The following is a 7,143-nucleotide window of genomic DNA, read 5'->3' on the forward strand; positions in this document are numbered from 1 at the left end:
TTTTTAGTATGCAGCCCAGAGGATTCAGAAAAAGATTACATTTACAATAATTAACATATATGTAAATGGAGATCATGGCTATGAATGATAAATTTTCATAGCAATTTAAACCTTGTTCAAATTAATCAACCATACAGACACTTGATTAATGAAAGGCAGCGTCACTTTAAAATGCAACATGTTAATATATATTACTGTTATCGCTGATCAAAGAATCTTTAAACATAAACCAATTAAAACAAAGTTCAATCTACATTTTTTACTTGTTTAATTCCTGTAGAATTATAAGAGTATTATAAAAATTTGCGTATTATACTCTCCTTCATATCTATTTACTAAATTGACTGTAGTACAGAATCACACAAGTAATTCTGCTACTTCATCAATATGATTGGATCTGAAAACTACCAGAATAGTTTTTCAATCTAAACATATACATAAGGGCTGATTGCAAAGTGGACAAAATACATCCAATTTCAAACTCCATTTGTAAAAACAGCAACTTGCATCTCATCTCTCGTAGTTTCAAAGCAACCTCCAACAGACCAGTCACACAGGAGGTTTGAGTGACTGATAGCAAGGGAGCTGCTTAGGAAGGCTGCCTTTGTGGCACCTTCCCAACACCTACCTTCTAAGAACAGCGAGGCTAGAGTGTTTCATGGAAATGTTAGATTTCCGTGGAGCTCATCCCAAGTATCTAAACAGGTTTTGCTTCTTTCAATTCTTATCTTATATGGTGAGGTGTACACTGTCCTACAACTCTGCTTCAATTCACTGAAAAATTTTAAGTGTATTTTTCATTTAAAAAATTACATAGTGACAATTCATTTAATTATTGTTCAAAAGAGTCACTAACTTCCAAGTTGTACAATGTTGCTCACTTTACCTCATGATCAGGAAAACCTAGTAAAAATATATAGCACATTTCCATACGGTAGCCTTAATGAAGACTTAGATGCTATGGTCACGAGCATAAAATAGATGCCAAGAGGGGAGTTAAAATGATTAGCCAATCTCTTTTCTTTTTTTTTTGAAATCAGACATTATTTAATAAGTATCTTTAACACATATTACATATCACCCATTTTTATGTCCAAATACTGAGTTTTGGGTAAGTGATAGCAGCGGTACAAGAAAGAGAGATAGCAAAATCAAAGTAAAATCTTTAGTTTTATGACAGAAACAAAGACAACATACTGTTGATCTTGGAAAACGGATCCAATCAGACATATATATAAAGTATCCTTGTCATTGTGGGAGCAAGGACACATGGTCACTACTCTGATTTCTATATTAGGAGCAAAACACAACTATATCAGTTTACTAACTATAGGGACTATAATAATTGAGCTACTCCTTTCCTCTGTGGCAAAACAAGTGTCTGGTGCAAGAAACAGTACTTGGGAGAGGACATAACTGTTGACATTTTCCAGACATGACAAAAAATACTAGTGCCTTCCTGCAGACAAGCTTGCAGAGGTGAAGCCCACATTAGTGACCATGACAATATTTGGTGTGCAGAGTCCCACAACAGATTGCATTTATCTTGCACACTCACATCTTGCCAAAAATCTGCCCACAAATCCATCAGTCTCTTGTAGCAGGTCGAAACAGTGAAGACCTTCAAATACAGTCTCTTGAAAGAATCCTCCATAGATACTCAGATTGCCCGAACTACAGAGAACCTCCCAAAATTACATGAGCTGAAACAGGAAGTGTCTGCTCTGAACCAAATCACAGCTTCTGGACCACGTAACTCATACAATATGTCAAACCTTACTGAAGACTGAGAGCACATTTGCTTTTCTCTAGTCTTCTAGGCTGCATGAAAGTGGCCTTGAGACCAGCCCTGAGGTCAGTTTTGCTACTTATTTGCTGACATACCTTCTGTGTTGGTCCTGCGGCACCCCAACTTCTGCTTTTGCAAGAAAACCCTTATCTATTCTCCTGCATCCAATGGGACATTCGCCTGCTGTGCAGCCAGATATTCAAACACCTTCATGCTTAATTTCAATTCTTCATCTACCCCTCTCCGCCTTGGTGTGTGTCAGACAGCGAGCTCTGGGCAGCCTTCCTAGAAAAGCCCTGGCAATGCCTGCTGAAATAGGCATTGGCATTTGTAGTCAAGTTGCCTACAAGCAAAACGACAATGAGAACAGGAGCTTAAACTCGGAAATAAATGCAGACAAAAAGCAGATGCAAAGGTTCAGGTTGTGCCTATGGGAAACAGAAGGTCTGCTGCCTTCAGGTTCTCTATGGTTAGGGAGGAAAAATCAGCATGATAACACATGCTTTGCAATAAATAAGCAATGTGCATTATTTTGTATATTCACATTTTTCTATAAATTTTTTGCTTAACTTTTTATTTATTTTGATACTGCACTTTTCTCCATATCCAGATGTTTGACATGTTGGAGAAAAGTTTGTAAATGCTTTACACAGATGAGCTACTGAATCTGAAGAGACTGGGAGTGAATCCACAACTGTTTCATCTGATTTCTGTTGGCCAACACATCCCTCCAAAAGTGCTACAGAAGTGTAGCTAAGGACAGCTTTTAGGCTTCGGAAAATCTCCAAAGCTGCTTCTCCTCGCTTCTTCCCATAGGGTGGAGAGAAAAGATGTTTATGCTTCAGCTGGACACCTGGAATTCTCCTAAATAAATATTTGAAGAAAAATTGCAATATCCTATACCTTTCATAATTGCCTTTGATTTTCCTCTCCTAGTTATATATTGACCTCGTACTTGCTCAGTCACTTCTTTATCCTCAGTGTAGCTGTAAACTCTTTTCCTAATAATTTTTTAGCCATTTGATTTGGAAACAGAGTGCTTGGCTGGCAGATGGATTGGGTTATCTTACATGGTTTTTTTAGGCTGGATATCTGTGTTTTTGTAATCTATGAGCAGTTTTGTACAAACTTTGCTTCTCCCCACAAGTGCCAATAGAGGTTGCTGAAGAGGGAGGAGAAAATGTTCGTTTGGTTGGCTGGTTGGTGCCAGTGGGACAGGCAGAAGAGGGAATTTTTCTTTTTATTTTTCTATTCGCAAAACAAAATACACTCAACTTTTAAGATACAGGTGTGTGTGCTTGTTGGTTTCTATTTTTAAGTATATGTATTACCAGCTAATTGAAGAGGAGACATGGCAGTAGTCCAACAAGCAAGGATTGGTTAACTCCTTTTTTTTCCTTCTTCTTTTCTACCAGATTTCAATTTATTTACTAATTGGGGAGCAGTGATTTGGAAAATACACCTACAATCTAGTATCAATCTTCTTTTGATGGAAGCCAATAGTGTCTACGGACTGTTTTGACACTGGACTACATGTCACCTAGCATTATTATATTGGTATCCAGCCTTACTAACCCCTGCCATAGCTGCAACCACTTATAATGAAGGAGATTTTGAAAACAGAAATATTGACAACTCATACAAGACTAGCCTAAACCACAAAATGACGGCATTGACAACATCCTGACTGAGTGCTACAGAAGTGTTAGAAACATACATTTTTAATGTCTCCTTAAGAGTAAAATGTAGGCTCCAAAAATTGTTCTCGACAAAATTGGGAATTTGTGTTGATATCTGAGGATCAACTTTTAGTAGATATAGAAAGGCAGGGTCATTGGTCAAGCAGATATTTTTCCCCTATGTACCTACATTTGAAAGTCAGCAGGAGATTTCTCAGCCCTAGTTTTTCATTCCTTTTCTTAAGCTGAGAAAACCATTTGAAACTCACCCCTTCCCATTGTATTTCTGTATCCAAATGCCAAAAAATTGGACATGTATTTTCCCAACTGGTTTCTTATTGCATTAGACAATGCTGTGCCAGCTTACTCAGTTGAATATTGACTGTTTTTACTACACTTATATTTACCAGTTTTGCAAGCATTTTACCACACTTATATTTGCCAGTTTTGCAAGCATTTGGTGATGTTACTCTCCAGGTGCTGAGCTCTGCTACATGAAGACACAATTTCAGTCTCCCTGCATTAAAGTTCAGTTTTAACAATAAACTTTAAGGGATGTTTTCATTAGATTCCAGGAGAAAATCACAAGAGTAAAGAGATATAAATTTAACAGATGTAAACCTTGCTTCTCACAAGCTGAAAATGCAAATACACTGGTCATCAACCAGATTCTACCAGAAGGAAAACTCATTCTGCTTTCAAATATCTACATAAGGAAAAAACTGCCATACAAGCTACCTAGCTTTAGGACACCATTGGTTCTGTAAAACAAATCCCTCTCACTCAGGTTTATTCAGTTCTGTTTACATTAGTTTTATTCTCCCTTCCCCTCTTCAAGGACCAAGATTGTGAGCTGAAGGAGAATTATACAAGGCAAAATTTAAATTTTGAGTGCTGAATAAAACACATACTTCTTAAAATCCTGCATTACCTCGCACCTCATGAGCTTTTAAAAAGAAAAGTTCTAAGTGCATGAAAATAAATCTACCCATTCCCTGAGAAAAAAACAGTACCAGCTGTTAAAGAAACCAGGGAATTTCACCCACTGACACGAGTGTTCCGGCATACAGACATGATGGCAGAAGATGGGTTATTATAGTCCCAGCTACGAGAGCTGACTCTTTACCTCAGTCTTCTTGGGTAGGTTTCTCCACCTCAGTCTTTTGTGTGTTAGCAAAGAGTCTTCGCACACTCTGCACAGCTGAGTCTTGGAGCAGATGGTGTTGGCATGAAGGATTCTTCCTTGATGAATCTGTAATCATCTCCCTCGCAGCAAGTTCTGAGTCAAATATAAAACCAATAGACATAATCCTGCCTGCAGCAGAAATGCAGAGTCCAAACAGATTTGTTGAAATGTATTTAAGCATTTTGGTAAGATATTTTAGAATGTACTAGTGCACATGTGTTAGCACAAAAACAGCCAATTAGTGTAAAACATTCTGGATGTTTTATTCCCGTTAACTCAAACATCAACAAGCAATCTCTTCTTAGGGTTACTGTTAACATGTCAGTTTTTCTTGGTTTTCATTTTAAGTACTGATGGAAAAAAATGTTAACTAAAAGCTTAGACTACAGGACAACCCTGAGTGAGGTAGTTCAAAATTAGAAAAGCTGTATTTGAAATTTTTTTTAATTGTTTTGTATAACATACGTTACTGGGGAATGCATGTACATATATCCTTTTCTTTTCTGACTTTTTAAAAGAAAAACAGTATTTTAAATGTTGTAGTCCAGAGCTCTGGGTTTATACTGATGTTTGAAAAATCCTGAATTTAGTAAAACTTAAAATTTGGTTATGTATAAAAAATCAAATTAGTTTTATTGTATGTTATTTATAGGTAAGAATATCTATTAGTCTCTTTGCAATCCCAGATAATTTTCCTCCCCCAAAACTTTTCTAAGAGCCACACTTTAAATCCTATAATTTATTTTACTGACCCACAGCACTGCTGTGATAATTTCATTTATTTAGCCATTTGAGATTCTGATAAATATGCACGTGGTTATGTATTAATGACTATTGTCTTGAAGGCAGAAAGGCAGCATGTACATCAGCCTCCCCAGCCCTATACCTTCTGTGGAAAATAGAGGAAGGGTTTTTCCTCAGGAGCCTGGGCACTGTGGGTGCAATGTAGCCAAGTGGCCAGAAAAAGCTACTGACTCACAATGCTAGTAAAAGCAAAAATCTGTCAGGTTTGTTAACTAGCATATTTTAGAGAGGAAAGGCTGGCCCCAGCAATAAGGAGAGAGGTGAGCTCCTTAGGAGTGTGAAGAGGAAAGGAGTAAGGGGAGTTGTGGACACCAGGTAGGCAGCCAGACCAAGGTATGCACTCACAACACGATTATATTAGTTTAGGATGAGAATCAAGCTTTTAATTCTAACAGAAAGGTTGGGGAATTATTAAAAATGCTGTTCAATTGCTGTTACTACCTCCTCTGTTAAAGTGTTAGACCTCTTGTTTTCATTCATTACAAAACAAAAGACTAAGCATTTAAAACACTCTTTTGTCACTGAGACCTGTAAGATAAACTGTTCCCCTATTTCTTTCCTATTATGGCAAAAAGAAAATAAAATCTTCTTATTTGATTATACTAGAAAAGTGATCTTGTTGAAAGAGTTACAAGTTGTCATTTGGGAGCATCTATGCTCAACATTCCTCTTTGCCACCTCTTCTTCATCAACCCCAATTCTGTTTTCTTTAATCAGATCAGAATCAGAAATCACTCAGATTTAACTCACAGTTCCCCCAAAAGCTATAAAATCTTAGTCGTATTCACTGAATAAATTAAAAAATAAAATATATACCCATCAGGAAAAGTAAAAACCATGGTTCCTGTGTGCATACCCTGTAACTATTTCTCTCCATGGCTGCACCAGTACCACTGAGTAAGAGGCTGGGATTTCTGGTGCCGTGTTATCCCAGCCTGCTGCAAGAGGCTCTTACCACAAAGGTTCTTTCATACTTACTGTCACCAGTGAAACTGCGAAGTGTCGGAAACTGTGAAAAAGGTTTTTTTGTTTGTTTGTTTTTGAGGAAGGGGGAAAAAAAAAAAATAAAGCAACCCACAACTAACTCTAAACTTATTCCAGGCACATCTTTAGTTATTCTTACAATGTATAACAGGGCCCAGTCTGAATTCATATCTCAATAGATTATGATCCATATCATCTCACATTTGGCAAAAGTGCCCATTCCTGAGAGCTACAAAGAACAATATATACTTAAGTCCATACTCACCTCAATCAGTCTGTGTCTGCGCATTCTGTGGGGGATTTAGAGGATGCACGGGTCATTGTATCAGAGAACTGAAGAGACATATTACAGTACATTATGCTGGGCTTCACCTGGACTGGACAAACATGAAAGAGAATTCAGCTGCCACAGCTTCCTTTGTATGTCCGTTTTTCAAATTCTGAAAACAAGCTAAAAAGGAGAAAAGCGACTCAACTTTTCTAAACCCATAAAAACTACTGGATAAAGATATAATCGCAGTTTGAACAAAGGTAAACAATATTAGAATCAAATTATGGTCACTTTTAAACTATGTATTCTAAACATGACGTTTCCATGATCATCAAAAATTTGTTTCCACCTACATTAATTTCATTACAATGATTTAATGAAATGCCTTGTAAAATTGTTCGAAAAATAGATAATATCCATATAAAAAGAA

At 36.9% G+C, this 7,143-nt stretch overlaps 1 long non-coding RNA gene across 1 annotated transcript; it reads right to left on the bottom strand.

Moving 5' to 3' along the window:
• Positions 1-1,817: 1,817 nt before the first annotated feature.
• LOC139828354 (uncharacterized) lies at positions 1,818-6,861 on the bottom strand. Its single transcript, XR_011739866.1, has 3 exons — positions 6,708-6,861; positions 4,595-4,747; positions 1,818-2,132 (listed from the first exon to the last, which is right to left on the bottom strand). It is a non-coding gene; the product is annotated as an uncharacterized lncRNA (long non-coding RNA).
• Between the last annotated feature and the right edge of the window lie 282 nt (positions 6,862-7,143).

The sequence above is a fragment of the Patagioenas fasciata genome, chromosome 7 (assembly GCF_037038585.1).
Source record: "Patagioenas fasciata isolate bPatFas1 chromosome 7, bPatFas1.hap1, whole genome shotgun sequence".
In the NCBI taxonomy this organism is placed as follows: domain Eukaryota; kingdom Metazoa; phylum Chordata; class Aves; order Columbiformes; family Columbidae; genus Patagioenas; species Patagioenas fasciata.